Here is a 21107-nt window from a genome sequence, read left to right on the forward strand (position 1 = left end):
CTGCTTTCAAGCAGGGGAAATAATAATAGCAAAGATAACAGATCTGTTGTAAAGACTCCCTGTCTCTATTTCATCGGTAAAGATTAGCCTGAAGTACTCAATCATCAGATGAATTGGAATCTAAAGCATGATGCTCAACTTTTCGTACCATGGTTACTTCAATCAGCTATAGTTTGGAATCTGTCAACTACCCAAGTCCCTTCGTGAATATGCGTGTACCCTTAGCTTAAAACTTCCCCAGTTTTACTGTTCAGGGAGACACTAATTTGAGGAAGATTTCAAGTGTTCTCCTTACTTGCTGTAAGTAATCCTTCCTCCTCCCCACCTTTGACTTGTATCTTTTGGTTCGACACCACCAATAGGGGAATCCAGCTTTTGAATAACAATAGTATATTTCTCACACCTTTAAAGCGCTTCAAGTCCAGATGAGTTCCTAAAGGAAGCTGTACTGAATATAGTGGCACAGTATGCTAGATTGCTTCAATATCCTCAGACCTCATAAACACAAGCTTTCATGATTTCTAGTTTCCAGGAAGAAAGAAGATGGAGAATTGTGCATCGCCTCTTAAATACTTCTTTCCAGAAGTGGCACGTTGAATAATAGTTCACTGATCAAAACAAATCATATCTGTATATCTAACTTTGAAGGGGAATGTGCTTCAAAATAGAGAAGAACCAAAAGTCTTGTGAACTCTATATCATCTGTTACATAATACAGTACACAGTTCAGTTCAGTTCAGTCGCACAGTCGAGTCTGACTCTTTGTGACCCCATGAATCGCAGCACGCCAGGCCTCCCCGTCCATCACCAACTCCCGGAGTTCACTCAGACTCACGTCCATCGAGTCAGTGATACCATCCAGCCATCTCATCCTCTGTCATCCCCTTCTCCTCCTGCCCCCAATCCCTCCCAGCATCAGAGTCTTTTGGAATGAGTCAACTCTTCACATGAGGTGGCCAAAGAACTGGAGTTTCAGCCTTAGCATCATTCCTCCGAAAGAAATCCCAGGGCTGATCTCCTTCAGAATGGACTGGTTGGATCCACTTGCAGTCCAAGGGACTCTCAAGAGTCTTCTCCAACACCAGAGTTCAAAAGCATCAATTCTTCGGCACTCAGCTTTCTTCACAGTCCAACTCTCACATCCATACATGACCACAAGAAAAACCATAGCCTTGACTAGACGGACCTTTGTTGGCAAAATAATGTTTCTGCTTTTCTTTTCTTTTTTATTTTAATTTTTATATTAATTTATTTTATTTTTTAACTTTACAATTTTGTATTGGTTTTACCATATATCAAAATGAATCCACCACATGTCTCTGCTTTTCAATATGTTCTCTAGGTTGGACATAACTTTCCTTCGAAGGAGTAAGTGTCTTTAATTTCATGGCTGCAGTCACCATCTGCAGTAAATTTGGAGCCCCCCAAAATAAAATCTGACACTGTTTCCACTGTTTCCCCATCTATTTCCCATGAAGTGATTGGACCGGATGCCATGATCTTTGTTTTCTGAATGTTGAGCTTTAAGACAACTTTTTCACTCTCCTCTTTCAATTTCATCAACTGGCTTTTTAGTTCCTCTTCACTTTCTGCCTTAAGGGTGGTGTCAGCTGCATATCTGAGGTTATTGATATTTCTCCCGGCAATCTTGATACCAGCTTGTGCTTTTTTCAGCACAGAATTTCTCATGATGTACTCTGCATATAAGTTAAATAAGCAGGGTGACAATATACAGCCTTAATATACTACTTTTCTTTTTTGGAACCAGTCTGTTGTTCCATGTCCAGTTCTAACTGTTGCCTCTTCATCTGCATATAGGTTTCTCAAGAGGCAGGTCAGGTGGTCTGGTATTCCCATCTCTTTCAGAATTTCTAACAGTTTATTGTGATCCAGACAGTCAAAGGCTTTGGCATAGTCAATAAAGCAGAAATAGATGTTTTTCTGGAACTCTCTTGCTTTTTTCCATGATCCAGCAGATGTTCACAATTTGATCTCTGGTTCCTCTGCCTTTTCTAAAACCAGCTGAACATCTGGAAGTTCAGGGTTCACGTATTGCTGAGGGCTGCCTTGGAGAGTTTTCAGAATTACTTTAATAGCATGTGAGATGAGTGCAATTATGCGGTAGTTTGAGCAATATTTGGCATTTCCTTTCTTTGGGACTGGAATGAAAACTGACTTTTACCGTCCTGTGGCCACTGCTGAGTTTTCCAAATTTGCTGGCATATTGAGTGCAGCACTTTCACAGCATCATCTTTCAGGATTTGAAATAGCTCAACTGGAATTCCATCACCTCCACTAGCTTTGTTCATAGTGATACTTTCTAAGGCCCACTTGACTTCACATACCAGGATGTCTGGCTCTAGGTGAGTGATCACACCATCGTGGTTATCTTGGTCGTGAAGATCTTTTTTGTACCGTTCTTCTGTGTATTCTTGCCACCTCTTAATACCTTCTGCTTCTGTTAGGTCCGTACCATTTCTGTCCTTTATCGAGCCCATCTTTGCATGAAATGTTCCCTTGGTATCTCTAATTTTCTTGAAGAGATCTCTAGTCTTTCCCATTCTGTTGTTTTCCTCTATTTCTTTGCATTGATCGCTGAGAAAGGCTTTCTTATCTTTTCTTGCTATTCTTTGGAACTCTGCATTCAGATGCTTATATCTTTCTTTTTCTCTTTGCTTTTCACTTCTCTTCTTTTCACAGCTATTTGTAAGGCCTCCCCAGACTGCCATTTTGCTTTTTTGCATTTCTTTTCCATGGGGATGGTCTTGATCTCTGTCTCCTGTACAATGTCACAAACCTCCATCCATAGTTCATCAGGCACACTGTCTATCAGATCTAGTCCCTTAAATCTATTTCTCACTTCCACTGTATAATCATAAGGGATTTGATTTAGGTCATACCTGAATGGTCTAGTGGTTTTCCCCACTTTCTTCAATTTAAGTCTGAATTTGGCAATAAGGAGTTCATGATCTGAGCCACAATCAGCTTCTGGCCTTGTTTTTGCTGGCTGTATAGAGCTTCTCCATCTTTGGCTGCAAAGAATACAATCAATCTGATTTCGGTGATGACCATTTGGTGATGTCCAGTTGTAGAGTCTTCTCTTGTGTTGTTGGAAGAGGGTGTTTGCTATGACCAGTGCATTTTCTTGGCAAAACTCTGTTAGTCCTTGCCCTGCTTCTTCCGTATTCCAATGCCAAATTTGCCTGTTACTCCAGGTGTTTCTTGACTTCCTACTTTTGCATTCCAGTCCTCTATAATAAAAAGGACATCTTTTTTTTTGGCTGTTAGTTCTAAAAGGTCTTGTGGGTCTTCATAGAACCCTTCACCTTCAGCTTCTTCAGAATTACTGGTTGGGGCATAGACTTGGATTACTATGATATTGAATGGTTTGCCTTGGAAACGAACAGAGATCATTGTGTCATTTTTGAGATTGCATCCAAATACTGCATTTCGGATTCTTTTGTTGACCATGATGGCTACTCCATTTCTTCTAAGGGATTCCTGTCCACAGTAGTAGATATAATGGTCATCTGATTTAAATTCTCCCATTCCAGTCCATTTTCGTTCGGTGATTCCTAGAATGTCAACGTTCACTCTTGCCATCTACTGTTTGACCACTTTCAATTTGCTTTGATTAATGGATCTGACATTCCAGGTTCCTATGCAATATTGCTACTATTAGGTCCATATCATTTGTGTCCTTTATCGAGCCCATTTTTGCATTAAATATATCCTTGGTATCTTTAATTTTCTTGAAGGGATCTCTAGTCTTTCCCATTTTGTTGTTTTCCTCTATTTCTTTGCATTGATCGCTGAGGAAGGCTTTCTTATCTCTTCTTGCTATTCTTTGGAACTCTGCATTCAGATGCTTATATCTTTCCTTTTCTCCTTTGCTTTTCACTTCTCATCTTTTCACAGTTATTTGTAAGGCCTCCCCAGACAGCCATTTTGCTTTTTTGCATTTCTTTTCCATGGGGATGGTCTTGATCCTTGTCTCTTGTTAAATGTCATGAACCTCATTTCATAGTTCATCAGGCACTCTATCTATCAGATCTAGGCCCTTAAATGTATTTCTCACCTCCACTGTATTATCATAAGGGATTTGATTTAGGTCATACCTGAATGGTCTAGTGGTTTTCCCCACTTTCTTCAATTTAAGTCTGAATTTGGTAATAAGGAGTTCATGATCTGAGCCACAGTCAGCTCCCGGTCTTGTTTTTGTTGACTGTATAGAGCTTCTCCATCTTTGGCTGCAAAGAACATAATCAGTCTGATTTTGATTTTGACCATCTGGTGATGTCCATGTGTAGAGTCTTCTCTTGTATTGTTGGAAGAGGGTGTTTGCTCTGACCAGTGCATTTTCTTGGCAAAACTCTATTATCTTTGCCCTGCTTCATTCCGTATTCCAACTCCAAATTTGCCTGTTACTCCAGGTGTTTCCTGACTTCCTACTTTTGCATTCCAGTCGCCTATAATAAAAAGGACATCTTTTTGGGGTGTTAGTTCTAAAAGGTCTTGTAGGTCTTCATAGAATCGTTGAACTTCAGCTTCTTCAGAATTACTGGTTGGGGCATAGACTTGGATTACTGTGATACTGAATGGTTTGCCTTGGAAAAGAACAGAGATCATTCTGTAGTTTTTAAGATTGCATCCAAGTACTGCATTTCAGACTCTTTTGTTGACCATGATCGCTACTCCATTTCTTCTGAGGGATTCCTGTCTGCAGTAGTAGATATAATGGTTATCTGTGTTAAATTCACCCATTCCAGTCCATTTGAGTTCACTGAGGTTCACTAACAAGAGGTGGCAAGAATACACAGAAGAATACACAGAAGAACTGTACAAAAAAGATCTTCATGACCCAGATAATCACGATGATGGGATCACTGACCTAGAGCTAGACATCCTGGAATGTGAAGTCAAGTGGGCCTTGGAAAGCATCACTATGAACAAAGCTAGTGGAGGTGATGGAATTCCAGTTGTGCTCTTTCAAATCCTGAAAGATGATGCTTTGAAAGTGCTGCACTCAATATGCCAGCAAATTTGGAAAACTCAGCAGTGGCCACAGGATGGGAAAAAGTCAGTTTTCATTCCAGTCCCAAAGAAAGGAAATGCAAAAAAAAAAAAAATGTTCAAACTGCCACACAATTGCACTCACCTCACATGCTAGTAAAGTAATGCTGAAAAATCTCCAAGCCAGGCTTCAGCAATACGTGAACTGTGAACTTCCTGATGTTCAAGCTGGTTTTAGAAAAGTCAGTGGAACTAGAGATCAAATTACCAACATCCACTGGATCACGGAAAAAGCAAGAGAGTTCCAGAAAAACATCTATTTCTGCATTATTGACTATGCCAAAGCCTTTGACTGTGTGGATCACAATAAACTATGGAAAATTCTGAAAGAGATGGGAATACCAGATCACCTGACCTGCCTCTTGAGAAACCTATATGCAGGTCAGGAAGCAACAGTTTGAACTGGACATGGAACAACAGATTGGTTCCAAATAGGAAAAGGAGTGCATCAAGGCTGTATATTGTCACCCTACTTATTTAACTTATATGCAGAGTACATCATGAGAAACGCTGGGCTGGAGAAACACAAGCTGGAATCAAGATTGCCAGGAGAAATATCATTATAACCTCAGATATGCAGATGACACCACCCTTATGGCAGAAAGTGAAGAGGAAGTAAAAAGCCTCATGATGAAAGTAAAAGTGGAGAGTGAAAAAGTTGGGTTAATGCTCAACATTCAGAAAATGAAGATCATGGCATCTGGTCCAATCACTTCATGGGAAATATATGGGGAAACAGTGGAAACAGTGTCAGACTTTATTTTGGGGGGCTCCAAAATCACTGCAGATGGTGACTGCAGCCATGAAAGTAAAAGATGCTTACTCCTTGGAAGGAAAGTTATGACCAACCTAAAAGCATATTCAAAAGCAGAGACATTATTTTGCCAACAAAGTTCCATCTAGACAAGGCTGTGGTTTTTCCTGTGGTCATGTATGGATGTGACAGTTGGACTGTGAAGAAAGCTGAGCACCGAAGAACTGATGCTTTTGAACTGTGGTGTTGGAGAAGAATCTTGAGAGTCCCTTGGCCTGCAAGGGGATCCAACCAGTCCATTCTGAAGGAGATCAGCCCTGGGATTTCTTTGGAAAGAATGATGCTAAAGCTGAAACTCCAGTACTTTGGCCACCTCATGCAAAGAGTTGACTCATTGAAAAAGACCCTGATGCTGGGAGGGATTGGGGGGCAGGAGGAGAAGGGGATGACAGAGGATGAGATGGCTGGATGGCATCACTGACTCGATGGACGTGAGTCTGAGTGAACTCCGGGAGTTGGTGATGGACGGGGAGGCCTGGCGTGCTGCGATTCATGGGGTCGCAAAGAGTCAGACACGACTGAGCGACTGAACTGAACTTATGCAATATTGCTGTTTACAGCATCGGCCTTTGCTTCTATCACCAGTCACATCAACAACTGGGTATTTATTTTGCTTTGTCTCCATCCCTTGCCTGAGTCCAACTCCAGCAACCAATGATTCAACCTGAAGAGATGATGGTGTTGGCCAATGAGACAGCCTCTCAGTTTTCTATGAACTGCCTGTTTATTTCAAGTTTAAGATTCTCTTTTATACTTTTACAAAGAGATTAAGTTAGAAGTTTGACATTTTCAGTTCCCCCTCTACCAGATCTATTATCTCCATAAATCATTGTTGCTCTTCAAACAGAGTTCCTGCTTCAGTGATTCTCTGGGAATCAGCCTTATCATCTATTATCTACCTCCTCTAATGTGTCCTATAGTTAACTTGTGATTACATTGTAGCTCATGCTACATTCCTCAGTTTACTACTTATCTTCCTAAATCCTGTTTGCCCTTAACATCCTGAGCTCACTATCTCTTAAAAAGGTATCTAGCTATAGTGTCTCTAAAAAATTCCTAACTTCTATAAGCTATAGTAAAATATGCCATCTTTACAACATTCCTTAAATCTTTAACTTCTAACTATTTTAATTATTTCTAAGCCCTAAATTCAGTAAACTCCTTTGCCATAAACATTCTCCTCACAACTAGGCTTCAGATATCAGTCCCTCCCATGGCCTCAAGCTACGACCTATGTGCTCATCCTGGAACACACTTTTGTAAAAGTCCTTGAACAAATGTCAGTGATTAACTTTATGAATTATTTTCTGAGCAATGCTGCAGAAGGCTTTGTGCCTTCTCATGCTCCTCTCAAGAACAATAAGCACCTTAATATTCCTTTTCAGTCAACTCAGCCAAGGAGAGGAAAAGACAAGTCAGAATTACAAGGCCTAACTCCTTCATCCCGGCATACGTGCCTGCGGAATGAGGAGAGGGGGCTGGGGACTGTGCCTCTATTTTGTCAGTAATGCCTAACGCAGCTCCTGACAATCCCTTCATTCTGGAGTTATTTCTCCACTGATCTCCAGTAGCATATTAGGCACCTACTGAACTGGGGAGTTCGTCTTTCAGTGTCCTATCATTTTGCTTTTTCATGCTGTTCATGGGGTTCTCAAGGCAAGAATACTGAAGTAATTTGCCATTCCCTTCTCCAGTGGACCGCATTGTGTCAGACCTCTCCACCATGACCCATCCATCTTGGGTGGCCCCACAGGCATGGCTTAGTTTCATTGAGTTAGACACGGCTGTGGTCCATGTGATTAGATTGACTAGTTTTTTGTGATTATGGTTTCTGTGTGTCTGCCCTCTGATGCCCTCTTGCAACACCTAAAATCTTACTTGGGTTTCTCTTACCTTGGACATGGGGTATCTCTTCACGGCTGCTCCAGCAAAGTGCAGCTGCTGCTCCTTACCTTGAACGAGGAGTATCTCCCCACCACTGCCCCTCCTGACCTTGAACGTGGAATAGCTCCTCTAGGCCCTCCTGCACCCGTGTAGCTACCGCTCCTTGGAGGTGGGGTTGCTCTTCCCGGCCGCTGCCCCTGGCCTTGGGCAGGGGGTAGCTCCTCCCAGCTGCCGCCCCTGACCTCGGAGGTTGGGTAGCTCCTCTCGGCTGCTCCTGGGCTGTTGCAGCCTGGCACTCCTGGCAGCCGCCCTGACCTTGGACGTGGGGTAACTCCTCTTGGCCGCAGCCCCTCAGGCATGGGGTCCTCCCAGCTTCTGCCCCTGGCCTCCGACATGGGGTAGATCCTCTCGGCCATGCTATGTGTGCCGTCGCAGCCACCCATGCTAGAAAGGTCTAATGAGTTTCTTAGATGCCACCTAGGCTATTAATGAAAGCCAGTGTTCTTGTAGGATTGTTTAACAAAATAATTACTTGGTTGACTTCAGTGTTCCTTTCCCTTACTAAATTGGAGCTTATGCGGAAAGTAATGAGAAAGGTATATAGCAGGGTTATATTCAGTTCAGTTAAATTCAGTTCAGTCACTCAGTTGTGTCTGACTCTTTGCGACCCCATGATTTGCAGCACGCTAGGCCTCCCTGTTCATCACCAACTCCTGGAGTTCACTCAAACTCATGTCCATCGAGTTGGTGATGCCATCCAGCCATCACATCCTCTGTCATCCACTTCTCCTCCTGCTCCCAATCCCTCCCAGCATCAGAGTCTTTTCCAGTGAGTCAACTCTTTGCATCAGGTGGCAAAAGTATTGGAGTTTCAGCTATAGCATCAGTCCTTCCAATGAACACCCAGAACTGATCTCCTTTAGGATGGACTGGTTGGATCTCCTTGCAGTCCAAGGGACTCTCAAGAGTCTTCTCCAACACCACAGTTCAAAAGCATCAAGTCTTCGGTGCTCAGCTTTCTTCACAGTCCAACTCTCACATCCATACATGACCACTGGAAAAAACATAGCCTTGTCTAGACGGACCTTTGTTGGCAAAGTAATATCTCTGCTTTTGAATATGCTATCTAGGTTGGTCAGAGCTTTCCTTCCAAGGAGTAAGCATCTTTTAAATCATGGCTGCAATCACCATCTGCAGTGATTTTGGAGCCCAAAATAATAAAGTCTGACACTGTTTTCACTGTTTCCTCATCTATTTCCCATGAAGTGATGGGACCAGATGCCATGATCTTAGTTTTCTGAATGTTGAGCATTAACCCAACTTTTCCACTCTCCTCTTTCAATTTCATCAACTGGCTTTTTAGTTCCTCTTCACTTTCTGCCATAAGGATGGTGTCATCTGCATATCTTGAGGTTATTGATATTTCTCCTGGCAATGTTGATTCCAGCTGGTGCTTCTTCCAGTCCAGCGTTTCTCATGATGTACTCTGCATGTGAGTTAAATAAGCAGGGTGACAATACACAGCCTTGATATACTCCTTTTCCTATTTGGAACCAGTCTATTGTTCCATGTCCAGTTCTACCTGTTGCTTCCTGACCGGCATATAGGTTTCTCAAGAGGCAGGTCAGGTGGTCTGGTATTCCCATCGCTTTCAAAATTTTCCACAGTTTATTGTGACCCACACAGTCAAAGGCTTTGGCATAGTCAATAAAGCAGAAATAGATGTTTTTCTGGAACTCTCTTGCTTTTTCCATGATCCAGCGTATGTTCGCAATTTGATTTCTGGTTCCTTTGCCTTTTCTAAAACCAGCTTGAATATCTAAAAGTTCACGGTTCACATATTGTTGAAGTCTGGCTTGGAGAATTAAGAGAATATAAATGGCAGACTCCACTCCAGCCTCCATGACCTTCCATGGGTTCCCAGGGGCAGATGAACCATTGCTAATTTGGGAAAGAAGGGACACAATGATGGGGGAGTGGCAGCCAGGAAACAATAGTGCAGCTTTGGTACAAGATCCTGGTTCCACCTCAGGGGATACACCATAACAGTATCTTTAATCTCTTTAAAATGTCAGCATTGGGACATTACTAACTTGGAGCTTTTGAGGAAATTAGTGACAAAGGTCTATGGTAGAGTTATATTAAGGGAGATCGAGTTGCTTCTGTGATATGAGGAAGGTAAAGGAACTAGAGTACACAGAAGTAAAGGAAGTGTGTGTGTGTATGTGTGTGTTTTATGCTGAAATCTCAGGCCCAGTGCACCAGTGCTGAACTGCATCTTGGAGACAGAGTTTTGGATGAAGTAGAAAAGAATAGCTTTATTGTTTGGTGAGGGAAATGGGGACACTGCAGACTTGTGCCTCTCAAAATTTTGTGTTCCAATCCAGGAGGATTTGATGAATAGTTTTATAGCAATGACTCAAGAGTGGGGTTGCTGATAGTATTAGAGTGTTTGCAGGAATTGCCCTCCTCTAATCTGGTCTCAGGTAATCTTCCCAAGCTTCTCAGGTTTCCTTTCATGTAGCCTCAGGTGGTCTTTCTTTGGTATGAAGAATGCTGACATGTTAAAGAACTTAAAGACAGGGTTATGTGTATCCCCTAAAATGAACCAGGACCCTGTCCCAAAGCTGCACTATTGTTTCCTGATTGCCCCTCCCTCATCACTGTATCCCCTCTTTCCCAAATTAAGAATGGTTCAGATCTGCCCCTGGGAACCCATGGAAGGTCATGAAGGCCAGAATGGAGTCTGTCTCCTATAAGAAACGGGGGCCAGAAAGGCTTCCATGCCCAGGGACCAGAAAGGCTTCCATGCCCAGGAGCCTCATATGGTCCTGTTCAATTTCCTGTGTATGTAAATGGCACTATGAATTAACTGAAATATACGTTTTCGTAAACCTACTTTCCTATGTGGACTTCGTACTGAAATCCAGAGTCAACCAAAACAAGTTTTTGAGTGTTTGTTTTTGGTTTTGCTGTTGTTCTTCCATGAAAAGGGGGCTTCCCTGGTATCTCAGATGGTAAAGAACCTGCCTGCAATGCGGGAGACCTGGGTTTTATCCCTGGGTCAGGAAGATTCCCTGGAAAAGAGAATGGTGACCCACTCCAGTATTCTTACTTGGAGAATCCCATGGACAGAGGAGCCTGGCAGGCTACAATCCATGGGGTTGCAAAGAGCTGGACACTGGACACGACTGAGTGACTAACACTTTCCAAGAAAAATCTAGTTTTGAGGGTAAACAAAGAGGCAGCTTTGGATCCCAGTCAGAAAAACATTTGCTTTCTCAGTGATCAGGAAAGCTCTTGTGTATCCTGAGAATACTATTGGGATTAGAGATGACTGCTCAAAAGTGAGATTTGCATTTTATATCATAGTAAAGAGGCATTTATCTTTTATGTTGTTATCATGTACACCAGAAGTTACGGAAGCAGTGAGGGACTGAAAGTACTGAGTACTACTGAGAGATAATAAAGTACTTAGAAAACGTGGGGAGAGAGAAATTCAGCAATAATACCATCACCTCTTCCCCAAATCAGTCATCTTTATTGAAAAAGTCAATCTCATTCATGCCTTATTTTTGAACTTTCTGGGTTTTTTCTGCCTTGAATGATCCTCCTTTCCCAACCACATTCTAGTGAAGGACTTCATGATATGCCAAAATATGCTGACTTCCTTTTTTAAAAACCTAAAAACAGGGCACAAAAGTTCCTATGATAAAGTTGCCCTCCCTATACTAAAAGGAGAATATCCTTACCATCAGAGACTAGGAATCAACTCTGAAATGGATCTGTACAAACACCAAAATAACCATTATCTTCCACTAATTTTCCCCCTATATATCTCATAGTCACTTCTCCACAATTTACTGCCCTTAGCCCAAACCTCTTTGATTTATCATGTCTTCACAAATTTACCATCTCTTTGTTTTAAACATATTCACATACACACACACACACACACACACACACACACACACTTTCTGCTGTGGTCGATTCTTCAGAACTTTATTTTCTTGTGAAAACTCCCATTTAAATTTAAAATTCAATAGAACTTATATGTCTTTTCCTTGTTAGTTGATCTTATATCAGCTTAATTTTTAGACTCAGTGGAGACCCTAAGAGGGTAAAGGAGAAATTTTTCTTCCCTACATTGCTTATCTGGATACCCAAACTAATAAAATTATACATGAAAAATGCCTAGCCATGTACTTAATATATATTTGGCTCTCAGTAAATATTAGTTCCTTTTAAGAATGTATGAAAGGGATGGATTCTGTGTTATCAAACCAAACTTGGTTCTGCTCACCTGCTTGTAATAAAGTTAATCTACTGACAGGGGGTTGTGGTGAAGGAAAGTGAAATGTTTATTGCATGGCATCAAACAGAGAGTCCAGGGCAGCTAGTTCTCAAAACACGCTAGTGCCCTGATGGGTTTCAGCCAAACATTTTTAAAGGCAATGTGAGGGAGTGGTATCCCAGAGCTTGTGCACAATTCTCTGATTGGTTGATGGTGAGGTAACAGGGCAGTGTCACAGGGGTTAACATCATCAGTCTTTTGGTACCGGTAGGTCTGGGGGCTAAGTGCTCATGGTTATCAAGTAGTTAATTTCTTCCATTTGCTGAGGGTTTTAGCACCTGTAAAACAACCCAAGAAATGTGCTTCAGATACTGTCATCTATGTATTTCAGAGAGGAGGTAAAGTGGAGGACATGGGGGAGACAACTATCCAGGGGAGGCACCATAGGCTCCTGCTTGGTGACATCTGGACATGAAATATCTGTCCTTGGGACAACGAGCACCCCTAGATAATTTCAATGCTTTGTGGAATTAAAATCCATTATTCTTAATCATTTGGGTATTGGTGGTGGTTTAGTTGCTAATTGTGTCCAATTCCTGTGACCCCATGGACTGTGGAGCCCTGCCAGGTTCCTCTGTCCCTGGGATTCTCCAGGAAAGAATACTGGAATGGGTTGCCATTTCCTCCTCCAGGGGATCTTCCCAACCCAGGAATCAAACCTGGGTCTCCTGCATTGCAGGCAGGTTCTTTACCTACTGAGCTATAAGAGAAGCCCAGTTGAGTATTAGCCCAAGACAAAAAATTTAGTCAAATGGAATATTGTATTTGAAACACTCAGAAGATATTTTTAATACCTTCTGGTATAACCAAGAATGCAAATATTATTAATTTATTTCCATATTGTTATGGGCTAAATGTTTGTATCCCCCCCCCCATTCCTATGTTAAAGTCCTAACTCCTGACGTGATAGATGGTGCCTTTGGAGATGGTGCCTGTGAGAAATAATTAGGGTTTGATGAAGTCATGAGGATCCCATCCACCCTAATGATGGTGTCGGTGTCCTTATAAGAAGAGGAAGCAATAATGAGTTCTCTCTCTTTCTTTTTCTATCTGTCTCTCAATCTCTTTCTCTCTTTCTTGCCAAATGATCACAAAAAAGAGGTCATGTGAGCACACAATGAGACAGCAGCAGTCTGGAAGCTAGGAAGAGGGCCCTCACCTAGAACTGAATATTCTGGCACCTTGATTTTAGACTTCCCAGCCTCTAGAACTGTGAAGAATAAATACCTGTTATTTAAACTACCAAGCTATGCTATTTTGTTAAAGAAGTCCAGGCTAAGATACACATATAAGAGCATATTTTTGGAAGAGCACTTCTTCAGCTTTCAAGAGATTTTTGTAAAGCATTCTTAAAATTTTTAATACTTATAATTGTCAATTATCCTTCATGGAGGCTATGCAAATGTGTCTGTGGCAAATTAGTATATTAAGAATCTACTAATAATAGATGTAAAATACCTATCTTGGTGCCTAGTATATAAGAAATGATAATATTAATTCCCCTGTCTACACAGGAACTTGCATGCAAAGAAAGAAACTCCACTTATGGAACAGATTAGGACTATATGCAAATAAAAAATTGAAGTTGAGCTTTGATTCTTTTTTTTCTTTTTAATCATATAATCTTGATAGTAGAAATCAGTTTCTCAAAAGGTACCATGTGTGGCAGAGAACTATAGGAACTAAACAAATTTACTTTTGAGCACGATAATATTAAAAAATGACACAAAGACCATCTAGGGGCAGGGAAGGAACTTGGCTACCTTCCCCAGTGCCAGTCAAGATCACATTCTGCTGAGTCAAAATATTGTATATATAAAAGAAAGCAATAAAAAGAATGGACAGAACAGAATGCCTCAAAGAACAAATGCCATGTTCATAACAAAGCCACTATGTAGCTACTATTGGAATGGTATACAAGAAATTAAAGCAGATATTGCCACAATAACAATCCATCATAGAAGCTTCTGGATAGTTCTGAGCAAGTTTAAGGAAAAGATGGGCAGTCATAACAACTCGGGACCTAGAAGAAAGATAGTATGAAAGGAGTGAATAGGGTGGCAAAGAGGCACTTAAAGGGGAGGAAAATACATGATTGTTTCCACAGAAAAACACTGGATGTATACCTTGTAGTAAAGAGGGATACGAATTTCCTAAGTATGTCTGCATATCAATCTGTCTGTCTTTGTCTCTCTCTCTTATACACATACACACACACAAACACCACTTTTGGAAAAATCATGAATGTCTCCAAAGTACCATGAATACTGATAGAGTCAGATTATCTAAGATATGTGAAGTCACTAGACACAATGTCACCAGAATTCTCATATTTCTCATGCTCATACTTGCCAAGCAGGGCAAGACTAATGACAGTGGGGAATAGTTCGGAAACAAAAATATCAAAAGCTAGAATAACACTGTTCATAGTGTCAGTTACCTGTCCATTAGTGATAAAGACCTTCCGTCTCAAGAAAAAATTTGGAAAGCTTCAGTGAAGCAAGTATAAGGGTGAAATAGGGAGAGTGAATGATGCTGAGTTCACAACACAGGAATAAAAGAAGAAAAGGGGGAAGCAATTATTTTTGTCACAGAAATAGCAAAGATTTTAATAACTGGAAAAAGAAAGAAAATACAATTCAAATGAGGACAGCCTGGTAGGTAGTATAACAACTCCCCACAAATGTCCATGTCCTAATCTCTCAAACCTGTGAATTTGTTAGTTTACATGTCAAAGAAGATGTGATTTAATTAAGGACCTTGAAAGAGGGAGATTATTATGCATTGTACAAGTGTGTTCAGTGTGATCACAGGGTTATTAATAGTGTGTTTGGGGGGGCAGAAGTGGCTAGACTGATGTGAAAGAGAAAGGCTTGACCCATTGTTGCTGGTGTTGAAAAGAAAGGAAGAGACCATGAGCTATGTGATATATGTGGCTTCTAGAAGCTGAAGAGGGCAAGAAAATGAATTCATTGTAAAGATTATGTGTCATAAATACCTTAGTTCATCACGCGAAAAGTCTGATAGCTCACCACCCACCTAGCTTGACACCAGGGAAGCCCAACCACCCAGCTAGGTCTGGAAAAACCAAGCATGCTCGAATCCTGTCCCATAGCCCTACAACACTATCAAGTTTGATGATTAGTAATTATAAAGTTGTTGAGCATATAGGTTTGGGGGTGCTGTAAAAGGGATTTCCATACTGTTTAGGAGGTTGTATGTGGTGACCCCAAGGCCTATTTCATTTTTGGTCAGCAATAGTCACCTGGCCCCAGAATAGCCCTCAGTCGTTAGCTTTGGAAATTCATGGGGGATCATGACCTCGGGGAAGCAACGGTGAATTCTAGTAGTTGTTCAGTTGCTAAGTTGTGTCTGACTCTTTGTAACCCCATGGACTGCAGCACTCACACCTTCACTGTCCGTCATTATCTCTTAGAATTTGCTCATATTCATGTTTATTGAGTCGGTGATGCCATCCAACCATCTCATCCTTTGTCACCCCCTTCTCCTCCTGCCTTCAGTCTTTCCCAGAATCAGGGTTTTTTCCAGTGAATTGGCTCTTCGCATCAGGTGGCCAGAGTATTGGAGCTTCACCTTCATCATCAGTCCTTCCAATGAATATTCAGGATAGATTTCCTGTAGGACTGATTTGTTTGATCTCCTTGCAGTCCAAGGGACTCTCAAAAGTCTTCTACAGCACCACAGTTTGAAAGCATCAATTCTTCAGTGTTCAACCTTCTTTATGGTCCAACTCTCACATCCATCCATGCATGACTCCTGGAAAAACCATAGCTTTGACTAGAAGGACCATGGTCTGAAAAGTGATGTCTCTGCTTTTTAATATGCTGTCTAGGTTTGCCATAGCTTTTCTTCCAAGGAGCAAGTGTCTTTTTAATTTCTTTGATGCAGTCACAATCTGCAGTGATTTTGGAGCCCAAGAAAATAAAATCTGTCACTGTTTCCATTTTTCCCCAATGTATTTGCCATGAAGTGGCAGGAGCGGATGCCATGATTTTTTTTTTTTTTTTTGTATGTTGAGTTTTAAGCCATCTTTTTCACTCTCCTCTTTCACCCCCATCAAGAGGCTCTTTAGTTTCTCTTCACTTTCTTCCATTACAGTGGTATCATCTGCATATCTGAAGTTGTTGATATTTCTCCTGGCAATCTTGATTCCAGTTTGTGATTCATCCAGCCCAGCATTTCACATGATGTATTCTGCATATAAGTTGAATAGGCAGGGTGACAATATACAGCCTTGACATACCCCTTTCCCAATTTGGAACCAGTCCATTGTTCCATGTCCAGTTCTAATGGTTCCTTCTTGATCTACATACAGTTTTCTCAGGAGACAGGTAAGGAGGTCTGGTATTCCCATCTCTTTAGGAATTTTCCAGTTTGTTGTGGTCCACACAAAGACTTTAGCATAATCAATGAAGCAGAAGTAGAATTGTACTTAGCTCTCGAATACAAATAATTCTACAGGTCTTCTTTATCCTTTGTAAGGCACTGGTTGTTTATAATAGAATGTGACATCTGTGATGTTAAGAATTTTTATATTTAGTTCACTGTTATAGCATCACAACCTAGAAGAGTGTTTAGCACACAGTTGGCACTCAATAAATATTTCTGGGATAAGTGAATTAATGGTTACTAAGCAATATAAAATAAATAGGTTTTAAAGAAGATAAACCAAGTAACTTCTGAGCAACTTCTCTATAAAAACAAATCATGGTAACTCAATCATTTCTTTAATGAATGTATTGATTTTTTTTTTAGATTAGGAAATTTCAGAAGACGTAGTATAGCTGAAGAAAGTAAGGCATTTGACATGCTTGAAAATTATCTACCTATAGGACAAAAACGAGCTGAATGCAAAGACATTTAAGTAGGTTTTAGGTAGGTTCATTATTCTCTCAACAACTATATCCAAAGCTGCCTTTAAAAAAAAAGAATAATCAGTGCCAATTTGGAGTGAAGTCTCTAGTTGTATGCCACAAGGCTCTGTTCTTGATACTTACATTTAAGTATTTTTATTAGTAGCTTATTTGGATAAAGTCAGAACATATTCATAGAATATTCAGATAATACATAACTGGGAATAAGGGCCTCTATGTTGAATAGCAGAATCAGGATTTTCAAATGTCTTACCAAAAACAACAACACATTGAATCTATCATGGTGATATATAACAAGAATAAGATGGGGATGGCAATGGTAAATTCAGCATGAACCAAAAGGTAGACATGACCAAAACATTTAATGACAGCAAACTTCCCATTACAATATACAGCACTGCTGTATGATATATAGGAAACTTATCAAGAGAGTAGATCCTAAGGGTACTAAAAATTTTCCACAAGGAAAATTTTTTTTCTTTTTACTGTATCTATATGAAATGATGGATGTTAACTAAGAGTATTGTGACAAATATTTCACCATGTATCTAAATCAAACCATTATGCTGTACCTCTTAAAAGTATAAAGTAATATATACCAATTATTTCTCAATAAAACTGGAAAAACAATGAGATCATAGGCAATAATAATAGTGAGATAGTTTCTAGAATTCTATATGGTTCCATAATCATTTAGAATATTGCATCTGTTCTGGGAACCACATTCTAAAAGGAAATAAACAAATTTTATTCCACTGAGAAGAAAAAGAATGATGAAGCTGATATCTAATATCAGTTGGTGAGACCAGGTGAAGACACTGTAACTGAGGAGGACCCTATAGGGCCTTCCAGGGACAGCCCTGCCCACCTGTCCTTTGTTTTAGCTTCTTTTTGAAGTATCTAGATAATAGTATTTGATGCATATTTCCTGAGTTGTAAAAAGCAGATGTAAAAATCCTTCCCGTCCTCAACAAATGGAAGATGTTAACTACTTTAGGACCTTGAACACATATTCTCAGGCCTCCTGGAGCCTAGGGACTGACAATGTTAACCCCTGTGATATCACCCTGCTACCTCACCATCAGTCAAACAGAGAATTGTGATCACAGTTCTGATCACAGACCCTGCAAACCCCCCTCTCCCCCAATCAGGCTTTTAAAAATGCTTTGCTGAAACCCTTCCTGAAGCTACAGGCCTTTTAGGGCATCAGCCACCTGGTCTCCTTGCAGGAGCATGCAACAAATCTTTCTCTGCTGCAAATTCCAATGTTTCTGTTTGTTTGGCCCCATTGGGCATCGCTAACATGAACTTGGATTCATCACATCATCCCTGTCATAAGAAATACTGGGAGAGGGCAAAAGCACGGGACTGCATGACACTCATTTTGAAATATTTTAGAGAAACGTAGCATAGTATAGTAAGACAGTAGGTTGTAGAGAAACACATTTAAGTTTACCTCTCAACTCTGCCACTACATAGATTTCTCACCTTGAACAAATTACTTAACCTTTCTTTAACACCTCATTTTCCTCTTCTGTAAAATGTGGATAATAATAGCACCAATCTTCTAGAACTGTTATGTGGACCTATTGAATTATTATCTGTAAAGCACTCAAAACAATGCCTGATAGATATCAACTGTGATATAAGTGTTTGTAAAATAAAATATAAAGAGTTTTTTTTTCAGGATTAAATGACTTGATATATATATATATATATATATATATATATATATATATATATATAGTGGAGAGTAAATATGATAGTAAAGTAAGACAGGTGGTATCATTTATCTTCAAGGACTGCATGTGAAAGTTTAATTAGAGTAGACTTTCAAAAAAGCATTCTAGGAAAATAGAAATATACAAGGAGTTGAAACTGCATCTCAACAGACAAAAGAACTCTTTTAATAGTAAGCTTTGCATAATGTGAGGGGAAGGTAAAGAACCTATAGTCTTCATTCAGCTAGATGTTGAGTTCAAGGTATAACTCTTTCCTTTGCAAGTTGCTTTTTTGAGCTTTGATTTCATCACTGTAAAATGGGCAAACATATAAGGTAATTCTGTCAATTAAATGAGATATACTGCTGACTCTTTGCAACCAGGCTCCTCTGTCCATGGGATTCTCCAGGTAAGAATACTGAAGTGGGTTGCTGTACCCTCCTCCAGGGGTTAAGTGTCAATTATGTTGAGAGTGCTAGTCTGACTTATTTCTTGTTATAATCCTAGTTACCTAAAACAATGTCTTGAACTTTGAAGGTGCTCAGTAAGTATTTCTTGAGTGGATTTATTGAATGAAAGTGCTCAAGTAAATTTCAGCTACCTTTGCCATTTCTTACTGAAAATTAAATCTCCATATCTACTCAGAGAAACACTTGAATATACACAGAAGGAGGCATGGGAAAGAATGTTTCTAACATTGTTTATAGAAGTGAAAAAAGGGAAAAACCTAAAAGAAAAATGGGTATATAAACTTTCATGCTATGGATTGCTACGCAACTAAAATGAATAAAACATGTCTATATGACATGGAAAAATTTATAAGTAATAATGTTTAATAAAAATAGCAAATAAAAAATTTGTATGTTTTATGATACCTTAAATATGATGATAAGAATAGAAAAAGGCTAAAAAAAAAGAAAAAATAATGTTATCTCTGTAAAAAGGATTGAAATTGAATGGAAAATTATGGATAAATGAGTTCTTGTCTAATCTTTGAAGTTCTGATAACTTTTGAAGATTCTGCCTGCAAGGTGGTTCAGTTCAGTTCAGTCACTCAGTCGTGTCCGACTCTTTGTGAACCCATGAATCACAGCACGTCAGGCCTCCCTGTCCATCACCAAATCCCAGAGTTCACTCAAACTCGTGTCCACCGAGTTGGTGATGCCATCCAGCCATCTCATCCTCTGTCATCCCCTTCTCCTCCTGCCCCCATTCCCTCCCAGCATCAAGGTCTTTTCCAATGAGTCAACTCTTTGCATGAGGTGGCCAAAGTATTGGAGTTTCAGCTTTACATTCAGTCCTTCCAAAAAACAGCCAGGACTTATCTCCTTTATGATGGACTGGTTGGATCTCCTTGCAGTCCAAGGGACTCCCAAGAGTCTTCTCAAATACCACAGTTCAAAAGCATCAATTCTTTGGTGTACAGCTTTCTTCACAGTCCAACTCTCACATCCATACATGACCACTGGAAAAACCATAGCCTTGACTAGACAGACCTTTGTTGGCAAGGTAATATCTCAGCTTTTTAATATGCTATCTAGGTTGGTCATGACTTTCTTTCCAAGGAGTAAGCATCTTTTAATTTCATGGCTTCAATCACCATCTGCAGTGATTTTGGAGCCCAAAATAATAAAGTCTGACACTGTTTTCACTGTTTCCCCATCTATTTCCCATGACGTGATGGGACCAGATGCCATGATTTTGTTTTCTGAATGTTTAACTTTAAGCCAACTTTTTAACTCACTTTCAATTCCATCAACTGGCTTTTTAGTTCCTCTTCACTTTCTGCCATAAGGGTGCTGTCATCTGCATATCTTGAGGTTATTGATATTTCTTCCAGCAATCTTGATTCCAGCCTCTGCTTCATCCAGCCAAGTGTTTCTCATGATGTACTCTGCATATAAGTTAAATAAGTAGGGTAACAATATACAGCCTTGATATACTCCTTTTCCTATTTGGAACAAATCTGTTGTTCCATGTTCAGTTCTAACTGTTGCTTCCTGACCTGCATATAGGTTTCTCAAGAGGCAGGTCAGGTGGTCTGGTATTCCCATCTCTTTCAGAATTTTCCACAGTTTATTGTGATCCACACAGTCAAAGGCTTTGGCATAGTCAATAAAGCAGAAAGAGATGTTTTTCTGGAATTTTCTTGCTTTTTCAATTATCCAGCAGATGTTGGTAATTTGATTTCTGGTTGCTCTGCCTTTTCTAAAACCAGCTTGAACATCAGGATGTTCACGGTTCACGTATTGCTGAAGCCTGGCTTGGAGAATTTTGAGCATTACTTTACTAGCACGTGAGATGAGTGCAATTGTGCGGTAGTTTGAGCATTATTTGGCATTTCCTTTCTTTGGGATGGGAATGAA

This window comes from Bos indicus, chromosome X (genome assembly GCF_029378745.1).
Source record: "Bos indicus isolate NIAB-ARS_2022 breed Sahiwal x Tharparkar chromosome X, NIAB-ARS_B.indTharparkar_mat_pri_1.0, whole genome shotgun sequence".
NCBI classification, from domain to species: Eukaryota; Metazoa; Chordata; class Mammalia; order Artiodactyla; family Bovidae; genus Bos; species Bos indicus.